At 42.2% G+C, this 24,227-nt stretch overlaps 1 long non-coding RNA gene across 3 annotated transcripts in view; it reads right to left on the minus strand.

The window, feature by feature from the left end:
• The window catches only part of LOC113461161, a 55,014-nt gene extending 36,144 nt beyond the window's left edge, over nt 1–18,870 (minus strand). For all 3 annotated transcript variants that reach the window (XR_005513682.1, XR_005513684.1, XR_003383255.2), the window contains exons 1-3: nt 18,300–18,870; nt 17,961–18,192; nt 17,360–17,423 (exon numbers count right to left, since the gene is read on the minus strand). This is a non-coding gene — a long non-coding RNA (uncharacterized LOC113461161). The remainder of the gene's footprint in view (nt 1–17,359; nt 17,424–17,960; nt 18,193–18,299) is intronic.
• Between the last annotated feature and the right edge of the window lie 5,357 nt (nt 18,871–24,227).

Genomic DNA, 24,227 nt, shown 5'->3' on the forward strand with positions numbered 1-24,227 from the left:
ATTTGCAATTGAATTGCAATTTAATTGATTTAATTGGACCTAATTAAATTAGGCTTAACCTTATTGGATAAGGATGGAAAGGCCTAATTAATTAGAACTTCTTATTAGATAAGGAACTTAATTTATGAAGTCCAATTTGGATCCTAATTGGATTAGGATTCGCATAAATCAATTTGGAAGACACATTAGGTTCTAATTGGATTAGAATTTAATTGATCAAGTAGGACCATGTAATTTCTAATAGGATTAGGAGACCCATGCATGGAAGGAAGGGAAGGATCCCTTCCTCCATGCATGTGGAGCAAAGAAGGAAAGAGGGAGGGGCATCCGCTTTTAGTGCTCTAGAAGCATAATGAATATAGGAACCACTTCAGAAGCATAATGAATAAGTTCTCTAGAAGCATTTGGAATTGGTTGTGAAAGATTAGTCTGATTAGTGATTACTAATTAAGTATTTTGCCCTTCTCAGGTGTCTGCAATGACTTGCTTCAGCTTTGGTTGCTCTGTGGAGTTTGGGATAGTAACTCAACCCAAATACAGAGGTTGGCACAGAATTGCCTCGGAGATTGATTTCTTTAAATTTTCCAACTACTGTAATTAGAGAGTACCACTTGTTTTTGATTACTTACTAAACACATGCAGAATACTTTGAAATAGCTTGTTTTGTTATCTGAAATAGATCATCCATCTAAACATAATATCTCCAACCTCAGACCTTCACTCTCTAATGATATGACTATCAAATTTCATAGGCTTTTGACACAGGAAAACTTGGCTACTCTAAGTTATGATATGTAGTGTCACAAGATGTGGGAATTTGAGCCACCTAAATTTAATGTTCAAAATTATTCTATTCAAATCAGGTTGCATCAGGAAGTGGAACACAATAATGTCAAAGCGCATCTTAAAACTACTCTTGTAAATACGAACCTTCTATAATTTCAACTGAGTGAACAATAAAATGCTAACAAGTAACCATGTTGCAAATAATGAGAGGCATTTCAGTAACTCATGGATTAGTTGAAGGGGACATGAATGCCAAGTTCTTTCACCTGCACAATGGGAATAGATATATTTATGTGAACCTATTGGGAGCTTATTGACAACTAAGAAGGTATTGAGCATATTTCTCCTATGAATTCTTATGATAAATGGACTGCTCATCTAGAATTGTAGCTTTAAAGATGGTTTTTCTTTGCCAAACTAGTGAATGAGAAAACAGAATAAAATGCCATTACGAAGACCATTATTCCAATGAGAATCCAGTCTTTCAACTCTTATGTATTTCTGAGCATATAAGACATTATAATGATGCCTGATCACTATGCTGTTACACTTCTCTTTTGAAAAATTTTAACCTCCCAATCTAGTGCATACTTTGTTTCAGAAAGAACTTCCAATTGCATCTATATTTGATCACCTGAGAACCATTAGCAATCGTTATTTATGCAAGGGTCCCCTCCTTGACCAAAGAGTGCTCCATCCTCAAGAAGAGCAGCAAGATGCAAGCTTGATGCCAAGATTGCTCGAAACCTAAGGCAAAACACAAGAAAACGAGAACAAGGAAAAATAAAATAAACGAGACGAGATTCTAAGACACGTTACTGAGTTGCTGTCCTTGGGATAGATTTCCGTTTCCCCTCAATGGTGCAACCGCTCTCATGCTAGTCTAACCCCAAGAAACAACAAAAACCTCTCATAATAACCACTCATCAAAATTTAAAAAGGGGCATCACACATTTTGCATCAAATGAAGGTGTCTTCATGACAGGAACATCCACCAAGTGTACATATGTCACAATTCATACAAGTCCAAAGTGATTAATGTCTTAAACTTCAGGCACGTATACAAATTTAACATACGACACACACAATGTGAGCAAGGATCACACTTTACAGGTTCACAAGTTACAGCCTTGCACGTATTCTCATTGGAAGCATCCCACGTATACAACCATGCAGGCAGATCATCTAAAGACAACCTGCAACAAGTATCCTACACAAATGGCTATGATGACATTCAGAGATTAATACTATTCCTTTTAACCCTGCAGGTCAGCACTAATTTATCATAGGCAGGGCATAAGTGAAGATTATTCACTAGCATATTAGTGCTTTCTCAAATCACTCAACAATTTGTTCCTACCCTTTGAACCTTTTCCTGGGATCTCCATTCATAATGTAGGGTTGCCATTGAAGGTGATTTACATTATAGGCTTCAGCTACATTCCTCTTGATGTCTCTAACACTTGTCTTTTTGATAGACCTTTAATTCGAATCCTTTGGTCAGACATAATCAATATGTGAATACTCTTTCGGTCATGCCCCAGATGTATAATTATGGATTTTCCATTATACATTTTACGTTTAGCCTTTGCAATTGCTGCTTGTTTATCACAATGTACAGGTACCACGGGGATTGGCTGGCTCCCCAATTCATCTGCAAACAGATTCCTAAGCCAATTTGCTTCTTCACTAGTGAGGTCAAGAGCACTGAACTCAGCCTCCGTAGTAGATTTAGATATCAAGGTATGCTTGGTAGAATTCCAAGCGATAGCAGCACCTCCCTATGTAAACACATACCCACTAGTTTCTTTGGTCTCCTCTTTGGCAGAGATCCAATTTCCATCATTATATGCCTCAATAAAAGGTGGGCATCCTCCATAGACTAATCCACAGGATATTGCACGTTTAAGGTACCTCATTACCCCTTCTAGCTCACTGTAGTGAAGTTTATTGGGTTGACTAGTATACCATCTAAGCAGCAAATATCAGGTTTGGTATGATTGTCAAGAAAATTAAGGCACCCAACTATTTAGTAATATTTACATTGTGCCACACTTTCTTCTTCTTCTTCTTTTTCTTTAACCTACTATTAGCATCAAAAGGAGCATGGGCAGGTACATTCATAATAACTGAATCTTTTAAGTATATTTTCACTTTAGTGAGATTGAGTAATAACATTTTCTTCAGGGGTTTTAATTATGTTATGTCCTGAAATCATATCAGCTACTCCTAAGTATTTCATATTAAGATTTTGAGAAAGAAAAGACTTAGTCTCATTTATTTTATCAATACTAGTTCAGAAAATAAAGACAAAGTATCACACCTGAATTACCATCAAATTTACTATATGCAGATTTATCTGATTCATTTCTTGAAAAACCATTAGATAACACTACAGTATCAAATTTTTCATGCAACTATTTAGGAGTCTTCTCTAAACAGTACAATGATTTAATAGTCTAAATATTTTATGTTCTTGTCCTGGAACTACAAACATTCATGAACCTTTAATTCTCCATATAAGAAGGCTGTTTTAACAGTCACCTGATGGATACAAATAGATGCTACTGCAATTAAGGTTCTAACTGTGGTGCAACAGATGAGTAAGTATCAAAATATTCAATCCCCTTATGTTGTTTAAACTAACCTATCTTTAAATCTTTTCAACTGTACCATTAGGTCCCAGTTTCCTTCTGAAAAGCCACTTGCATCCAATGGTAAAAATCTAGAAGTAAATCAACTAATTCCCATATATTATTAGCCACTAAGGAATCCATTTCATTTTTATTACTTCTTCCACCAAAAAGGAGAATATATAGATGACATTGCCTCATGAAAAGCTAGCAGGATCACTTTCCACTAGATAGATAAAGAACTCATTACCTAACTTTGGTTCTCTTCTATTACATTTACTCCTAGGTTCAACTATATCATTATTTTTCTTAGATGCAGGAACAGAAAGATCCTATTGGGCAGGGGAGCTTGGGGAGCTTTCCATATTCACTTCCTTCTCAAGAAACCATTGATCACCTACAAGTCACCTTCAACCTACAAGGTTTCAGGCTGGGGGAGCTTGGTGGTTGTAAGAGTGTACCAGGATTTTGTTTTAATTGTTTAACAAAGATTCACTCTGTTGACCCCCTAATGGATTTTGATGAATACAAAACACTAGAGCATAATTCCATTATATCTTAACAATTTAATTAAGGAATTCATGTGTTTTATCTAGAATATTGTTGAGAAATGTCTAGGCAAGTTCCCATAATTTTTATGAATTCATTGAAGAACATTTTGAGTTAATGAAAAAGTTCAGGGACAGCCGAGACGTCTCCTGATAGTTTCAGAGACGTCTCTGGCACAAACAGGAAGAACTGGCACACTTGGAGACGTCCCCGGCACCTGCCGAGTCGTCCCCGCGTTAGCGGAGTCGACTCTCTCAGTAGCGGAGTCGACTCTCTCAGTGGCGGCAGAAAGGCAGTTTTCAAGAGATATGCGCGAGACGTCCCCACTGTACGCCGAGTCGTCCCCGCAGGTAAAAAGGAGAGTTCCCGAGTCGTCCCCAAGATAGCCGAGACGGCTCTCTCAGGGTTTTCCAGAGAATGGTTTTTTCGGTGATAAGGCAGCGGAGTCGACCCTGAGACAGCGGAGCCGTCCCCATGCAAAAAGTGCAGACAAGCCGAGACGTCCCCGTAAAGTGCCGAGTCGACCCCAGACAACATAAAAAGTAAAATCCTGTAGGCGAGACGTCCCTCGTTGTAGCGGAGACGTCCCCGGAGCGCCTGGGACGCGACTGACAGCTTTTCAGGTTTGGTTTGAATTTCAAATCCTTCTCTTTTTGTTTCTAACGGCTATATTTGCTTTTTGGGCTATAAAAAGAGACCTCTTAAGTGGTTCTCAACAACTCTTCACCAACCAAAAAGCTAGATCATTCAAGAGAGAAGTTAGAAAGAAAAGCTCAAGGGAGTGAGTGCATTCAAGGAAGGAAATCAAGTATTCTCAAGTCTCCCAAGCGATTTCAAGCTCAACCACTCTCGTGCGCTCGGGATTCGAAGCTCACACTCAACCCTACGCGCTCCACCTCGGAAGAATCAACATTTCCCACGCTTCCAACGGCAAAAGGATTCTTCCGGGTTACATTATTCATAATTGTTATATTTGCTTCTTAGAGCTTTTATTTCCTTTTGTAAACTCTTTTATTGTGGTGCTTGTTCCAGTCAAGGGACTTGGAACAAGGGAAAGGCGTCCCAAGCCTAAGAGAAATTGGGGGTTTTAGGGTTTGTTGTGAGCCCGGTGTAAAACAACGAGTTGGGTAGTGAACTCGCAAAACTACCGTACTGTAATCTTGGATTATAGTGGAAATTCCCAAAGGCGCTTTGGGGAGTGGATGTAGGAGCGGTGAAGGCTCCGAACCACTATAAAACCGTGTGTTTGTGGTTGTCTCTTCTTATCTCTTTATCTTTATTTTAGTTCATATATTTGTGTGTTTTATTTTTAATTAGGCAAAAAGTTTTTAAAACACCCAATTCACCCCCCTCTTGGGTGACCATCTCTGGGCAACAAGTGGTATCAGAGCGGGTGCTCTGTATATTTCTTGAAAGACCTAACCGTCTTAGCCAAAGATCTAGATGGCAACACCCTTTAACAATGTTCCTGCCGAGGGGCAAGCAACCAATAGACCTCCACTCTTCAATGGGACAAATTATACCTATTGGAAGACGAGAATGAGAATTTTCATTCAAGCACAAGACTAAGCCTTGTGGAGGGTTATAGTCAAGGGACCACAAGAACCATCACACGTGGTGAATGGCATTCGAGTTCCCAAACCTGAGGAGGATTGGGATGAGAATGATGATAGGATGGCTCAACTCAATTCTAGAGCCATGAACTCATTATTTTATTCTCTAGATGTAAATGAGTTCAATAGAGTCTCTACATGCAGTTCCGCTAAGGAAATATGGGATAGGCTTGAAGTTACCCACGAGGGTACAAATCAAGTCAAAGAGTCCAAAGTGAACATTCTAGTTCACAAGTATGAATTGTTTAAGATGGAACCTAATGAAACCATCACATGCATGTTTACACGTTTTACCGAAATTATTAATGGTCTAAAAAGCTTGGGCAAATCTTACACTAACCCCGAACTTGTGAGTAAAATTCTCAGGTCACTGCCAAAAGCATGGGAAGCAAAGGTCACGGCGATTGTAGAAGCCAAAGACCTCAACACCTTGGGGCTAGAACAACTCTTGGGCTCATTGATGACGCATGAGCTCACGATGAAGCAGCATGAAGAAGAGTTGCCAAAGAAAAAGACAATCGCACTCAAGGCTACCTCAAGTGTATGTGAAGAGAGCAGTGAGAGTGAAAAAGAAAGTCAAGATGAGGACTTGGGTTTGATAGTAAGGAAATTTAAAAAGTTCATGAGAAGAAAGAAACCATTCCCAAGAAAGAAATTTGGAGGGAGAAATGATTGGGAAAAAGAAAAAGAAAAAGAAAGAGACCCAATCGTATGCTATGACTGCAAGAGACCGGGACATATTCGTTCCGAATGCCCACAACAAAAGAAGCATTTTGGAAAGAAGAAGAAAAAGGCATTGAAGGCAACATGGGATGACAGTGACACATCATCCTCCGAGGAAGAGAAGGAAGAGACCGCCAATCTATGCTTCATGGCGCTCGAAGATGACGAGGTATGTCAAAACCCAACTATAAATTTTACTTTAGAAGAATTATATGATGCTTTTCAAGAACTTATGGGTGATTGTAGTATGTTAGAAGCAAAGAATAAAGAATTAAAAGCCTCAAATCAAAAACTAAAGGAAAATATTGAAAACCTATTAATTCAAAAGGAGAGCGTTAAAAATATGAACACTACTAACCTAAAAATCGAAAATTCAAGACTTAGCACTGAAAATGAAAAGGCAAAAACACTAATCAAGGAATTAAATCTAAAAGTAAATTCCCTACTCAATAGTAATACCTCACTTGCGCAAACTGTTGAATCTCTTAAAAAGGATATGAAAGAACTAGTTAAAGAAAATTTGAATCTTAAGAATGAGGTACATAAGTACAAGCCAATTGTTGAAAAATTCACACAAAGCTCTGAAAAATTAAATCTTATTCTTTCAAATCAAAGAGCTGTTTTCAATAAAGCTGGATTAGGATATAAAACTAATAAGCAACAAAAGTATCTAAAGAATTTCTTTGTAAAAGCAAAAGACGTAAAAACTGAAAAACCAACATGCTTTCTTTGTGGAAAGAACGGACATAAAGCCTACTCTTGTATTCAAAGAAAAATCCAAACTAACAATGGTACATTTGTAAAAGCTAAAAACATAACTAAAGTATGGGTGCCTAAGGGAGTCAACTACACTAACCACGAAGGACCCAAGAAAACTTGGGTACCTAAGAGCTTCACATGATCATTTTGTAGATATGCCTTGCAGCCGGAAATAAAAAGAGAATGTGGTATCTTGATAGTGGTTGCTCAAGGCATATGACCGGTGACAAGAGTCTCTTCGTCACCTTGGAATCAAAAGAAGGAGGAGTAGTCACATTTGGAGACAATGCTAAAGGTCGAATTATTGGTGTTGGTAAAATCTCCATATCACCCTCCTCATTTATAGATAATGTATTGTTAGTTAATGGACTAAAACATAATTTATTAAGTATAAGTCAATTTTGTGACAAGGGCTTTAAAGTGTCATTTGAATCATCACTATGCATAATTAATAGTCCAATTGATAATGAGATCATACTCACAGGACATAGGCATGGAAACGTTTACATGGTAGATCTTGATGATCTCACCATGAGGGATGGCCAATGTCTTGTAGCCATGAATCCCAAAGTCAATGAGACTAGTTGGTTATGGCATCGTAGGTTAGGGCATGCTAGCATGGATTTAATCTCTAAATTGATCACAAAGGATCTAGTCAAAGGACTACCAAAAATAGACTTTGAAAAGAATAAAATTTGTGCGGCATGTCAATTAGGGAAACAAACAAGAAGTTCTTTCAAGTCTAAGAACATAGTCTCAACATCAAAACCCTTAGAACTAATTCACATGGATTTGTTTGGACCCACTAGAACTGCTAGTCTAGGGGGTAAGAAATTTGGTCTTGTCATTGTTGATGATTTTTCACGTTTTACATGGGTTTCATTTCTTGCACACAAAGATGAGTCCTTTCTCGCTTTTGTCAAGTTTCATAATAAGGTTTCGAATGAACTCAATCTTAAACTAAAAGCAATTAGGAGTGATCATGGTACCGAGTTTGAAAATCAACACTTTGAAAAATTTTGTGACGAAAATGGTATCAATCACAATTTCTCGGCACCTAGGACACCCCAACAAAATGGGGTGGTAGAAAGGAAGAATCGCACACTAGCAGATATGGCTCGTACCATGTTGTGCGAATCGGATCTACCAAAGTATTTCTGGGCTGAAGCAATAAATACCTCATGTTATATCTTAAATCGTGCTTTAGTTAGATCCATCTTAAAGAAAACACCGTATGAATTGATAAAAGGTAAGAAACCAAATATAAGTTATTTTCATGTTTTCGGTTGTCGATGCTTTATTTTGAATAATGGAAAGGACAATCTCAGTAAATTTAGTGCTAAATCAGATGAGGGGATCTTCTTAGGTTATTCCTCATCTAGTAGAGCATACAGGGTCTTCAACAAGAGAACTCTCGTTGTTGAAGAATCCATTCATGTTGTTTTTGATGAAACTAATGGAGATTCTTCTAGAAAAGAAGAAGATGGTGATGCAGGTATACTTGAAGACCGAATAAAGGAATTCTCCATACAAGACAAACAACATGAGGATGAGGTCAAGGAAGATACAAATCAGCAAGATGAAGAAGGTCAACCTCCATCAAAAATTCAAGATTTTCCTAAAGAATGGAGGTATGCACATGGTCATCCAAAGGATCTAATCCTTGGTGATCCTTCACAAGGTATAAGAACTAGATCCTCTTTAAGAAACACTAGTAATTACCTTGCTTTCGTATCACAAATAGAGTCTAAATCACTAGAAGAAGCTGAAAAAGATGATAATTGGATGAATGCTATGCAAGAGGAATTAAATCAATTCGAAAGAAATGAAGTTTGGACTCTAATGAAAAGACCCCCTAATGTTTCAATTATAGGTACCAAGTGGGTGTATAGAAATAAACTAGATGAAGATGGAATAGTAATAAGAAACAAAGCTAGGCTAGTGGCCAAAGGATATAATCAGGAGGAAGGAATAGATTTTGACGAAACTTTTGCTCCTGTTGCTAGATTAGAGGCTATTAGACTACTTTTAGCATATGCATGCTTCATGGATTTTAAACTTTATCAAATGGATGTAAAAAGTGCATTTTTAAATGGCTATATAATGGAGGAAGTTTATGTAGGACAACCTCCAGGTTTTGAAAATCACTTACATCCAGATTATGTTTATAAATTGCATAAAGCATTGTATGGACTTAAGCAAGCCCCTAGGGCATGGTATGAAAGGTTAAGTAATTTCCTAATTGAGAACAAATTCAAGAGAGGAAATGTAGACAAAACCCTCTTTATTAAAAGAAAAGGAAATGACTTATTGCTTGTACAAATTTATGTGGATGATATAATTTTTGGTGCTACTAATGATAGTCTTTGTCAAGAGTTTGCCAAGCTTATGCAGGGAGAATTTGAAATGAGCATGATGGGTGAGCTCAACTTCTTCCTTGGGTTACAAATAAAACAATCAGAGGAAGGCATCTTCATCAGTCAGTCCAAATACATCAAGGAAATGCTGGAAAAATTCAAGATGAAGGATGCAAAGGAAATCAGCACACCCATGGGCTCAAGTTGCAAGCTAGACAAAGATGAAAAAGGTAAAAGTATAGACTGCAAATTATACAGAGGTATGATAGGCTCTCTACTTTATCTTACTGCTAGTAGACCAGATATATTATTCAGTGTTTGTATGTGTGCTAGATACCAAGCATGTCCTAAGGAATCACACTTGCAAGCTGTTAAGAGAATTTTTAGATATCTAGTAGGGACATCTAATGTAGGCTTATGGTATTCTAAACAATCTGACATAAACTTAATTGCTTATTCCGATGCTGATTTTGCCGGGTGCAAACTCGACAGAAAAAGCACAAGTGGCACATGTCAATTCTTGGGTGCCAATTTGGTTTCTTGGTTTAGCAAGAAACAAAATTCAGTTGCTTTGTCCACAGCTGAGGCTGAGTACATTGCAGCTGGAAGCTGTTGTGCCCAAGTTCTTTGGATTAAGCAACAACTTGAAGACTTCGGTATCAAAATGGATAATATACCAATTAAATGTGATAATACAAGTGCAATTAATTTAACAAAAAATCCTGTCCAACACTCTAAGTCAAAGCATATAGAGATTAGGCATCATTTTATTAGGGATCATGTGCTGAAAAATGATGTGATGATTGAATATGTATGTACAGAAAATCAATTAGCTGATATCTTTACAAAGCCCCTTTGTAAAGAAAGATTCAATTTCTTAAGGAATGCCTTGAGCTTGTATGATCCTAGCAAATGAGTTGAATTTGTATTGGATTACTTTGCTACTCAAACTAGTAATCAACCTCAAGGTAGACATAAGTGAAAACATGAATTCATCTAAGCTAAATGACGAACTGTTTGACTTTCCGGAGGATGGTTACCCTCCCTTGGACTCTTCATGGAGATATTTTCAGAACCTATTTCATAGGTATTCGAAATTTGGTCAAACATTCCTCATTTCAATATTAATAATTCAAAAAAAAATTATCAAATTATTATAGGTTGTATCATTAAGGGGGAGGATCACAAACAAATTCACTCTAAGTTTATCAAAAGAGATCATATTGATTAGGGTAATTAAACAAAATTGGGAGAAGATAGAATACAGTCTGAAATTTTTCAGTGCCGGAGACGTCTCTGGCAAATCGCAGAGACGTCCCCCCAAGGGGAGACGTCTCGCCTTAGTCGCGGAGACGTCTCGGGGACCGAATGAGGGCTTTTTAAATAGGTCGAAATCGCTCGAGCCGACTCGAGCTTTCTCCCTCATTCCCGACCAAAACGGAAAACCCTAGCCTCCATTTGCTCTCCACCTCAAATCCCAGCCTCCGTTTGCTCTAAATCACAAACCCTAGCATCCATGGCACCAAAGAAAGCTAGGACAACCCGTGGGAGGCGACCTAGAGTAGCGGCCGACGGTGAGGAACGGCGGGAAGAACCCTCCGCGCCTTCTCCTCCGGTTGCTCCGCCGACCACGACGATTTCCTGTGCAAATCGCACAGTCACGACTGGTAGGTACATCGATTTCTCCTTTTTAGATCATGAGGGGTTCTCTATTGGAGAGAGACTCCGAGCTCAAGGGTGGGAGCACCTTTGCACACTAAATACCTCGACCTATCCCGGCCTAGTTAGAGAGTTTTTTAGCAATATGGCATTAGGGGACCAAGGGTACACTGGATGTGTCCGGGGGACATTAGTGGAAGTAAATGAAGATGTCCTATCCACTGTCCTACAAATCCCTAAGGACGGTGAGGCTCCAACCTCACTTCCCCAAAGGGAATTAGCCCTAAATCTGCTGTTAGGACAAGAGGACTGCGGCCCTCTTGATGTTATCAACTCCCAAGACCTAAACGCCGAAATGAGATTACTTTTAAGTATTGTCAACCGGGTCTTGTTTCCCAAAACCGGTCGCTTCGATTTTGTTTCGGAGCGAGACTTAGCTATTATGCATCATATCCTACAAGGGATCCCTCTAAACCTTCCTAGACTCATGCTAAATTACATTGCCCTATGTCATAGGTATTCTAGGTTTAGTATACCCTATGGCATGATCTTTACCTTAATCTTTAAACACTTCAAGGTTCCCATTCCAACAAATGAACCTGCAAAGGCCTTGAGAAACACCGACTACTATAATGAGGGCACAATGAGAAGAATGGAGTTTCATAAGATAGATGGATCGTGGGTCAAGGTTCCAAAAAGAAAAGCACAAACCATAGAGCCTGAAATCCCACATCATGAGTCTGACCATCACTCTCCTCCACCTAGCCACATGAACATCCCTGATATTCCCTCCAGCTCAGCTGGACCTTCCACGTCCATGCCACCACCTCCTCCAGTCAGTGGGCCCTCCTTCCTATCAGAGGATCAGATGCACACCTTAGCATCGGCCATTTGCCAGCAGATAAGGGAGGAGATGAGATCCATGATCTCCACAGAGTTGGCCCCCATCAGAGCTTCACATGAAGGGCTTCTACAAGAGATGAAGGATATTAGAAGTCAAATTGAAGCTACAACACAAGAAATAATTGGTGTGGGTGCCACCCAAACCATCAGATCATTAGAGCTCAAGGACAGCTTGAAGAGCATTTCCAAGAGTCTTAAAGAGCTAACAAAGCCAGATGGCAATGTGAGCACCTTAGTTGCCCAACTCAGAGGAAGAATTGAAATGGCAACTATAGAGTTTGAGGCACTTGTGGCAGGTTTCCACAAGTCACAGGGAGATCAATTTAAGACCCTCATGGATTCTATCAATGCATTCATAGATGCAGCTTGTAAGGCTTATGCACAAAGTACAACTAGTAGGCCCCATGAGCAACGTCGCCGATGATGGATATCTTGTAGGATCTTCTTTTTGTAAATCCTAGGCTATTTTGAAACACCTTTTGTATTAGAAATCAATACTTGTAATGATTTCTTCTTTTGACTATGTACTGACTTCAAAGGTTTATGATGACATATGAATGAATACAATCTCTTTTGAACACTTTGTGTACATTGCCAATTCTGCGTATGTGTTTCTGTGATTGTGTATGTGATTGTATGATATGCCATAAAAATCTTACCACATACCTTGAGTGTTCAAATTTGATACAAAGAAACAATGCACATAAAACAGGGGGAGCACATCTTGTGATAACTATGTTAAACTAAAAGATAAGTCTGAAATGAATTCCAAAACAAAGGGGGAGTGATATGAATACATTAATAGAAATGACTTGGACAGGGGGAGCACAACTTGAATATCCTTGAGTAAAATGAATGCTGAATTCCACTATAAATTGAGTCTTAAGCACCTAAGGATAATTTGTCCCCTTCATGTTGCTGACAAAAAGGGGGAGTAGATAGTATATGGAATGCAAAATTTATAATAGATATTGAATATGGAGATATTGAAAGGGGGAGTATGAAAGGGGGAGTAGACATGGATATTGAATATGGAATGCAAAATTTTTAATCATACTCCAAAGTTGAATTAGGAAAGATAAAATTGAAGAATATTGATTTTAAGATAATTGCCCTTCTGGAAAAGAAAGGGGGAGTCAAAAAGAATCTAGCTTTCAATTATCTTCAGCATCAATATTTCATTTTAACTTGATTCAAACTCAGTTCATATGCCAAAATCATTTAAGAACTATAAAGATCAATCTTATGCACAAGGAAAGAACTGAATTGAGTGATGCACATTGTATCTAGGCCAAAATATTATACTTGTACATCCGATCAAATACTGTGTATATGTTTAAATTTCAAATTTTGCATATACTCAGTGTTTTGTCATCATCAAAAAGGGGGAGATTGTTGACCCCCTAATGGATTTTGATGAATACAAAACACTAGAGCATAATTCCATTATATCTTAACAATTTAATTAAGGAATTCATGTGTTTTATCTAGAATATTGTTGAGAAATGTCTAGGCAAGTTCCCATAATTTTTATGAATTCATTGAAGAACATTTTGAGTTAATGAAAAAGTTCAAGGACAGCCGAGACGTCTCCTGACAGTTTCAGAGACGTCTCTGGCACAAACAGGAAGAACTGGCACACTTGGAGACGTCCCCGGCACCTGCCAAGTCGTCCCCGCGTTAGCGGAGTCGACTCTCTCAGTAGCGGAGTCGACTCTCTCAGTGGCGGCAGAAAGGCAGTTTTCAAGAGATATGCGCGAGACGTCCCCACTGTACGCCGAGTCGTCCCCGCAGGTAAAAAGGAGAGTTCCCGAGTCGTCCCCAAGATAGCCGAGACGGCTCTCTCAGGGTTTTCCAGAGAATGGTTTTTTCGGTGATAAGGCAGCGGAGTCGACCCTGAGACAGCGGAGCCGTCCCCATGCAAAAAGTGCAGACAAGCCGAGACGTCCCCGTAAAGTGCCGAGTCGACCCCAGACAACATAAAAAGTAAAATCCTGTAGGCGAGACGTCCCTCGTTGTAGCGGAGACGTCCCCGGAGCGCCTGGGACGCGACTGACAGCTTTTCAGGTTTGGTTTGAATTTCAAATCCTTCTCTTTTTGTTTCTAACGGCTATATTTGCTTTTTGGGCTATAAAAAGGGACCTCTTAAGTGGTTCTCAACAACTCTTCACCAACCAAAAAGCTAGATCATTCAAGAGAGAAGTTAGAAAGAAAAGCTCAAGGGAGTGAGTGCATTCAAGGAAGGAAATCAAGTATTCTCAAGTCTCCCAAGCGATTTCAAGCTCAACCACTCTCGTGCGCTCGGGATTCGAAGCTCACACTCAACCCTACGCGCTCCACCTCGAAAGAATCAACATTTCCCACGCTTCCAACGGCAAAAGGATTCTTCCGGGTTACATTATTCATAATTGTTATATTTGCTTCTTAGAGCTTTTATTTCCTTTTGTAAACTCTTTTATTGTGGTGCTTGTTCCAGTCAAGGGACTTGGAACAAGGAAAAGGCCTCCCAAGCCTAAGAGAAATTGGGGGTTTTAGGGTTTGTTGTGAGCCCAGTGTAAAACAACGAGTTGGGTAGTGAACTCGCAAAACTACCGTACTGTAATCTTGGATTATAGTGGAAATTCCCAAAGGCGCTTTGGGGAGTGGATGTAGGAGCGGTGAAGGCTCCGAACCACTATAAAACCGTGTGTTTGTGGTTGTCTCTTCTTATCTCTTTATCTTTATTTTAGTTCATATATTTCTGTGTTTTATTTTTAATTAGGCAAAAAGTTTTTAAAACACCCAATTCACCCCCCTCTTGGGTGACCATCTCTGGGCAACACACTCCCTAAAAGTAATGGGTTTGAGATGTTAATGTAAGTAAGAAAGTATACATGAAAGATCATATAAGGTTATAATTGAAACCATGGTCTGACTAACTGGCCCGTACCGTCTGGTTCGGACCAGTCCGGCCTGTAACCGGTATGCCGGAGTAGTGAAAACCGGCACGGGCCGAACCCAGCCGGAGCCGAGGAAGATGAAGAGGAGAGAGAGAGCGGGAAAGAGAGGGAGGGAGGAGAGGGCGGGAAAGAGAGGGAGGGAGGAGAGGCCTCCGCCGCCCACGGAGGGCCGCGGGGGCCGGTGGAAGCATGGGGGGCGGTGGAGCCCGCAGGGCCATGGCGGAGGTCGAGGTCGCAGAAAAAAATTTAGAAATTTGTAAGTGAAGTCGGTAAATCGATTGCCGACTTCATTTAAAAATTCTCAAATTTTTTAATTTGGAGATTTTTAAGTAAAGTCGGAAACCTATTTGCTGACTTCACTCGGTTGACGACTTCACTAAAAAATTCTTAAACTAAAAAACCGCAGCCGCATTCCCTGTTTCTTTCGAAATAGGGGAAGCGGCCGCGGCCTCCGTCGCACCCCCGTGGGCTCCCCCGCCCCCCCGCCGGCTCCGCCACCCCCCAGCCTCCGCCGCCCCCCCCCCGGCCTTCTGTGGGCGGCCTCTCCTCTCCTCCCGCCCTCCCTCCCCCGCTCGCTCTCTCACTCTCTTCTTCTTCGCCGGCTCCGGCGGAGAAGAGTGTTTTGTTTCGGTACCGGTTTAAACTGGTTTGAACCGAAACCGTGCCGGTCTGATAGGCGACCGGTACGCCTACCAGTACCGGTACGGCGAACCTTGATTGAAACAATATATTCGTAAAAGCTTATGATGGCACAAACATTTTGCTAAGTAGAGGTCAGGTTGAATAATGTTTTCCATATACCGTTTAATGTACTACGACCACAACTAGAAGATTTGGGTGGATTGGATTATTTATTGTTGTGATTTCTAATGATGGTGATCTTCCAAGATTTCTTGGTGAACTCTAGAAGAGGGATCACCAAGGAAACATGTAAGAACTAGATTCTTTCATACTTGAGGTGGACTTTTATATCATTTATTAACTATACACTCAAAAAGAAAATAGTTATGATACATGAAGTACATGATAGCTAGGATGAGTCTATGCGACTGGTACTCAAAATCCAACATTAAATGCCAAATCATGGTGTCACAAAAGCAGCCCAAACTGGCCATATCTTGCATTGCTCGGTTCCTTCTCCAACAAAGAGGAAGGAGAACAGTCCACATATTTCCAAAATGCTCTTCAAAGATGTCGTCTAATTTATTCAACTATTTGTGAAGCGAACTTGAAAAGGACATATTGTTTTGTTTTAACAAAATATTTTAATCTTTTTGGATGATGTATGGTTTAAATCTATATGTGGAAGGTGGACTAAAATGTGTTCAAATATAAAAAGAAGTTTGAAGGTACAAAATAAGGTCTAAATGTAATGACCATGAAGAGGACATTTCTTGAGGAACCAGCCTACCTTGGGAGAGGTCAAACATGCCAAGTACCTTAATTCATGAGTTCATCAACTAAAAGAAAGAGAAATATTTTAATGACAACAAAGTCGATAAATTTGTCCCAAAAAATCCTTAAATGTGTATTAGAAAACTAAAAAGAAAGATTAGATTGGAGGAGGATAAAACTTGTCAAAGTAATTTCAATGATCACTTTATCAACTGAAAGAAAGACTTGTTTAAAAATGATAGTATATTAGATAATATGGCTAAAGTGCAACACAATTATTTATTACCCCCTCCCCCATCCCCTCCCCCACCCCCAAAACACAAAAAGTGAAAAAGGTTAAGAAGTTGCTTGGCCATACTCATGTGGTCTTTTCCCATGTATGTCACAAAGGCAATTAGTTAATAGAGGTTTGACCTTAGTAAAAAGAGACATCTGAGACACCCACTTTGAAATCTCTTAATAGCTTGCATTTGCACTTGCTTCTTAGGTGCTTTTTACTCTAAACTTCTTGTAGCTATCCACTTCCCTTCACTAGCATACAAACCCATTCCCAGACATCTTCCCCGATCAGGTAACTAAGGCTAGGATTCACATGATTGCGCAGCATTTGGTGGAGCCCTCTAATACTTATCTTGGAACAACCTTATCCATGTATGGTCTATTGTTAATAAAAAAACATGTGCCCCTAATTAACTTTATAAGTTGCATGCCTATTATTATTTATTTTTAGTAAAGCATAAACCATTGCAAGTTTGCATGCTAGACAAATAATTTAGGGTTGGTTGTCTTGGTTTCCAAATTAGGACAATAAAAAAATTAGTGATACTATTATCAAAGTTTTGAATCCAAACAAAGATACAAGAAGCATGTAAATAATTTTTCACTAGAGAACTATTAGAGTAGGTTAAGCAAGCAGCATTAGATGGATTGATGGATTATCATTGGATCGAAGAATACATGATAGAATTGCTTTTTTATTGAACATAAAAAGAAAATAAAAGATAAACAAAATAAGATTTGGTCCAAAAGGTTATTATACATACCTAGGATCTAAAGATGAACATGGAGGATCTTAGTGTCAACCTCGTATTTCACTGCAATACTCACCTATATAGATATTTTAGAGAAAAGCATCAATAATTGTACCACGGGAGAAAAATAATGAAAACTTGTAAGTTGTAACAATTATTTTGGTTGGTATGAGCACATTGCATGTAAAATAAATTGCTGAAGGTCTAAGATACCAAAACCTTAGGACCCTAGCATCCAATCAACTAATAGATTGAGATGAAATACTGGACTATTGATGTTTGAAGCATTTTGACAAACACATGAAAGACATATATATCTTTAGTAACAAACATCAACACATCCACTTTTCCTCTTTTCTTTTTCCCCCTATTTTTAAAGCAAATATTCATGCATCTCAAAACACTAAGACATTCTGACAAACAAGTGGAAGGCCTGCATAATTATTATCATTATAAAAAATCAAGAGCTCACATTCGAAAGAGAAAAGCTAAGATTTAATACGTGAAGGCGACAATAATATCCATCAGAGAAAATATTAATACTAGGTAACACGAAAAAAATAAAAATAAAAATAAAAAATCACACACGAGGGAACGAATTTGTTGACCTGACCTTCGTGTTACGGGCTGCTATTTCTCTTTTTCTTCGTCGCCCTCCCGTCTCCTCGGGAGCATAATTTTTTTAATAGGTTTGTCATGTAAGAGAAGGCCTGGGCTCGGACCAGACTTGGGCGTGGGCACATGGGTCGGAGCAAGTTCATTTCCGAGCCTCCATGTAAAGGTCTTAAGCAAGCCCTCCGCACTCTAATTGCAATTTGAGATCGGTTCTTCCCTTCAATCTTTGGCTGGTGAGGAAACAACATGGCTGAGTTGATCCTTTACATGATTCAAATCTTCGATCATAGCGTGCACTTAAAAGCTAATAATCATCGACTAGTGAAAGAGTGATCACCATTGCTTTCAATTTGGACACATGCCTGAAAAATATTTTGATTGACTGCGCTCATTGCTGATTGTGATAGGTCCCGATCAGAAGCAGGAAAGGTGAACAAGAGAGAAGGATGAAGTCGAGCCAAGTAGGAACAAAAGGGAGAAACGGAATGATATATTTTTCAGCTCGTCTTACGGTGAGAGCTAGACCAGTGCAATGAAAATAACACACTCTCTTTTGGGTGAGAGAAGACCCATACAAAGTATCACTCAATTCACGTCCCATATCCCAAAGCATACACCACATTAAATACTTCCTCCCTTTTCCCATGAAACCCGGACCATCACTCTTCACTCCTCACCATCACTCATCCACTCCCGTACCCCACGGCCTGAGCTTCGGAGCTCAACTCCCCCTTACCTCGTCCCACGTCCACCTCGTCGTACCCCACACACGTGGCTTCGGGGCTCGTCTCTTCGCCTCGTTCCGCGTCTCCCACGTCGAGCCGAGCTTGCATGCCTGCCTTCCCACTTCCCACGTTCCGAGCGTCTCCCACTTCCTCCGTTGCTCTCGCAGACGCCGAGCTCTTCTTCCCTCTACTTCCATCGTGGGTGATGAAGGCCCCCAGATATCGGGGATTGGGTCTTCGGACCCGCTGTGGATGAGTGCGCCTATCATCCCTCCCCTCTTCAGGTGAAACCTTGTCCTCAAGGTTTGTCTTAGGATATAGTTCCTTTAGCTGCCCATAGTCCTCCCAAGTTGCGTCCTCTTTCGGAAGCGAACGCCACTGCACCAAGATTTCTTCTGTTAGCTTTCCTCCTTTGTTAACCCATCGGTAGTCCTTGACAAGTTCGGGCTCTAGCACGAGGTTGCCATCCTCCCGTATCGGTGGTGGCGCAGTGCAGGTGGCTTGTCCTTCTCCCAGTCGTCTTTTGAGAAGTGATACGTGGAACACCGGATGGACCTTGGCAGTCTCCGGCAACGCCAGCCGGTAAGCAACTGGCCCTATACGCTCAGTGATGCGATAAGGCCCGAAGTACTTTTGTGCTAGCTTCTGGTGAGCTCGGCGGAAGACTGTTTGCTGCCAGTATGGAGGAAGTTTTAAGAACACCCAGTCGCCTTCTTCAAACGTAACTTCCCTCCGTCTTTTGTCTGCCTGTTGCTTCATGTTGTTCTTCACCTTCTCCAGATTACCTTTCAACTCTTTCAGCAACTGATCGCGGTCGACCAAGTTTTTGTCGACCTCATCTACCACTGAAACACCATCCATATATCGAATAATTGTTGGTGGAAGTCTCCCATATAGTGCTTGAAACGGTGTCATCCCGGCAGTGGAGTGGAAAGTGGTATTGTACCAGTATTCCGCCCAAGCTAAGTTGTGCTCCCATGTCCTTGGGTACTGACTGCACATGCATCGGAGGTATTGCTCCATGCACCTATTAACCACCTCAGTTTGGCCATCAGACTGCGGATGATAAGCCGAACTCATGTTGAGGGAGGTCCCTTGTAGTTTGAAGAATTCTCGCCAGAAGGTGCTCACAAACACAGGATCCCGATCACTAACAATCGACCTTGGCATCCCATGTAAGCGGGCCACTTGGTGCACAAAAAGCTCTGCTACTCCTTTAGCAGTATACGGGTGAGATAGAGGCAAGAAGTGGGCATATTTGGTCAGCCGATCGACGATAACTAGTATTACATCTTTACCTCTGGACCGCGGTAGTCCTTCGATGAAGTCTAGGGAGATGTCTTCCCAGACTTGCGTAGGCGTCGGAAGGGATTGCAATAATCCAGCCGGAGCTTGAGCTTCATATTTTTGTTGCTGGCAGACCACACATTCTGCCACAAACCTTCGGATATCCCGCTTCATTGCTTCCCAGTAGAAGGCTTGAGAGACTCGTTTGTAAGTTCTCAAGACTCCGGAATGCCCTCCGACCTTGGTGTTGTGAAATTCCTCCATCAGTTTGTTGCACAGGGGTGACCTCGGAGGAATCAGGACCCGCTCCTTATAATACAGGACTCCTCCCTTGAGTTCGTAATCCTTCATGCACTCAGGTTCGGAGTCTAGCTGCTGGATCTTATTTTGCAGATAGGAGTCCTCTCGGGTGGCAGCCCGGATCTCCTCCCAAATGTCAAAGAGCGGTCGACTAATGGCATGGAGCAGGGCTGCTTCAGGTTGGCGAGACAAGGCATCCGCGGCTGTGTTGTCCTTCCCGGGCTTGTATACAATTTCATACTCGTATCCTAAGAGTTTTGCGACCCACTTCTGTTGTTCTGGTGTACTCACACGCTGTTCTAAGAAGTGTCGAAGGCTTTTCTGGTCGGTGCGGATTTGAAATCTTCTTCCTAACAGGTAAGGTCGCCACATCCGCACGGCCTCCATGATCGCCAGCATTTCTTTGGCATACGTGGACCATCCTTTCTTCCTCACACCCAACGCCTTGCTCATGTAAGCTAAGGGCCTCCCCCCTTGGGTTAGGACAGCTCCAATTCCTTTATCTGAAGCATCAGTTTCAATTACGAAAACCTCTGAAAAGTTGGGCGTGGCTAGTACCGGGGTGGTAGTCATGGCTTCTTTGAGGAGGTTGAACGCTTGCTCGGCCTGTGGACTCCATTGAAACTTCCCTTTCTTTAACAGGGTCGTTAAAGGGGCGGCCATGATCCCGTAATTCTTGACGAACTTCCGAAAATACCCGGTAAGTCCCAGGAATCCCCTAAGTTCCGTTACGGTGGTTGGCTGCCTCCACTCCTTCATCGCTTGTATTTTGTTGGCATCCACCTGTACTCCTGCAGCCGAGATGATATGGCCCAGATATTCAACTTGATGTTGCCCAAACAAGCACTTAGATGGTTGTAGATAAAAGCAATGTTCTGTGAGGATCTGGAGCGTAGTATGGAGGTGAGACAAATGGAGCTCCCACGTAGCGCTATACACCAGGATATCGTCAAAGAAAACCAGGATGAACTTGCGTAAGAACCTTCTGAAAACGGAATTCATGATGGCTTGAAACGTTGATGGAGCGTTACATAACCCGAAGGGCATCACCAGGTACTCAAAGTGGCCGTTGTGCGTGCGAAAAGCCGTCTTGTGGATGTCGTCGGGGTGAACTCTGATCTGGTGATATCCTGCTCGAAGGTCCAGCTTGGTGAAGAAGCTGGCTCCGTGCAGCTCATCCAGCATGTCATCAACGGTAGGGATCGGAAATCGGTCTTTTACAGTAACAGCATTCAACGCCCGGTAGTCCGTACAGAACCTCCAGCTGCCATCCTTTTTCTTTACAAGTAAGACGGGAGAAGAAAAGGGGCTCTGACTCTCCCGGATAATCCCGGCGTCCAGCATCTCGGTGACTTGTCGCTCGATCTCATTCTTTTGGTAGTAAGTATACCGATATGGCCGGACGTTGACGGCTGAGGTTCCGTCATAGAGTGGAATCCGGTGGACAAAAGCTCGCTCCGGCGGAAGCCCTCGGGGTTCTTCAAAGAGAGGGGAGAACTCTTGAAGCAGCTTCTGTAGATCTCTGGGGCATTCTCTCGTGTCAGACCCGGAGGGTTGCACCTCGGAGCCTCTGATCATGACAGCAAAAAGTTGAGTCCCTCCTTTTAGTTCTCGCTGAATCCCTGGGAAACCCAGGGCTCGGGCGGGACGTGCCGGTTGTCCGGAGAGCTCACACTCCCGTCCATCCCACCAAAACTTCATAGTCATTTGCTTCCAGTCGCAGAGCACGGGTCCCAGCTTTTCTAGCCATTGGATGCCAAGGACAGCGTCCAACCCAACAAGTGGCAGGGTGTAGAAGTTCACCAGGAATTTCTTCCCTTGCAGCTCAACCTCCACTGCTCGGAACATCTCCCGGCACTGAAGGATGTCTCCGTTCGCAACTCGGACTTCGAACGGTACAGTGGAGTCAATGGGGAGTCGCAGTTGCTTGGCTATGCGGTCACTCACAAAGTTGTGAGTGGATCCACTGTCAATGAGGACCGTCATTGGTTGCCCTTGTATTCGCGCCATCACCCGCATCGTCTTCGGTCCAGTCCATCCAGAGAGTGCGTGTAGCGAGATTACTGGTTGCGCTTCTTCCCTGGTCTGGCCCTCGCATGAAGGTCAGGTTCCCCATCGCCAACTCCGTCCGCGTCCTCCTCTCGGTCCGCTTCGATTAAGTGAACCTGGGGAGTTTTGCACCGGTGCCCTGGAGTGAATTTGTCATTGCACTTGAAGCAAAGACCTCGCTCCCGCCGTTGTTGCATCTCCTCCCATGTGATGCGCCGGATCGGCGTCGGCGCCGGTAGCCGCGGTGCAGGGAGACTCGGGTTGGGCATCCGTGGGATACCAGTCAGTCGTGGTTGAACGCCTCGAGTGGCCTTCTTCTTTTGTTCCAACCTTCCCTCCCTCATGCGAGCAACCGTGATTGCTTCCCGGAGTGAGTGCGGCTGCCTCATGCGAACCTCCTTCGCGATCTCCTCCTTGAGCCCTCCGACGAAGGTTCCGATGAGCGCGTCCTGTGGCCAACCCCGGACTCGGTTAGCCAGCTTCTGAAATTCCTGTTGATATTCTCGTACCGAGCCTTGTTGCTGAACTCGGGAGAGCTTCTCGTTAAAATTCACATACTCGTTGGGTCCAAACCGAGCCAACAACTCCCGTTCGAAAACCCTCCAAGTAATGGTGGCCCCTTCATCTTGGTATGCTCGTCGTAACCACTGCCACCAGTGGTTAGCTTCCTCGTCTAAGTAGAACGAGGCGGTTGCTACCCGTCGGTTGACAGGGACTCCTTGGCCGTCGAAATACTGCTCGGCCCGATCCAACCAAACAATCGGATCATCTCCAGTGAACCGCGGGAAGTCCATCCGTGGGTGTCGTTGGACCATCGCGAGTTCCTCCGTCCGTCTGTAACCACCCCCCCTTGGTGACTGAGGAGGGGATATAGGTTACTCGAACGGTGTCGGCGACTGAGCAGTGATCTGAAGGTGTCGAATAGCCTCTAAGATCTCCGCGAGTCGTCCATCAACCCGCGCCTCCAAGCCATGTAGTTCCTCCCGCATGGTACTCGTCTCAACTTCCAACCGCTCTATTCTCTCCTTGTTAGACATAGCCAGCTCTGATACCAATTGATAGGTCCCGATCAGAAGCAGGAAAGGTGAACAAGAGAGAAGGATGAAGTCGAGCCAAGTAGGAACAAAAGGGAGAAACGGAATGATATATTTTTCAGCTCGTCTTACGGTGAGAGCTAGACCAGTGCAATGAAAATAACACACTCTCTTTTGGGTGAGAGAAGACCCATACAAAGTATCACTCAATTCACGTCCCATATCCCAAAGCATACACCACATTAAATACTTCCTCCCTTTTCCCATGAAACCCGGACCATCACTCTTCACTCCTCACCATCACTCATCCACTCCCGTACCCCACGGCCTGAGCTTCGGAGCTCAACTCCCCCTTACCTCGTCCCACGTCCACCTCGTCGTACCCCACACACGTGGCTTCGGGGCTCGTCTCTTCGCCTCATTCCGCGTCTCCCACGTCGAGCCGAGCTTGCATGCCTGCCTTCCCACTTCCCACGTTCCGAGCGTCTCCCACTTCCTCCGTTGCTCTCGCAGACGCCGAGCTCTTCTTCCCTCTGCTTCCATCGTGGGTGATGAAGGCCCCCAGATATCGGGGATTGGGTCTTCGGACCCGCTGTGGATGAGTGCGCCTATCAGATTGCCATCTTCAGCATTCAGACTTAAATATGATGTTAAATGGACTAAAATTGTGTATCATTTGAATTAATAGAATCACACCCTAAATCCAGAGTATGATATGGCCATGCTATCGAGAATAGCAGTCTACGATAACAAAGCCAATATTACATTTAGCTTCAAATCTATCTCAAATATAATAGAATAAATAGGAATTCGTTTTCATTATCTATTAAATGTAACCAATACTAGTTCAAAACAGCTAAATTCAAACAT

The sequence above is a fragment of the Phoenix dactylifera genome, chromosome 1 (assembly GCF_009389715.1).
Source record: "Phoenix dactylifera cultivar Barhee BC4 chromosome 1, palm_55x_up_171113_PBpolish2nd_filt_p, whole genome shotgun sequence".
NCBI lineage: Eukaryota > Viridiplantae > Streptophyta > Magnoliopsida > Arecales > Arecaceae > Phoenix > Phoenix dactylifera.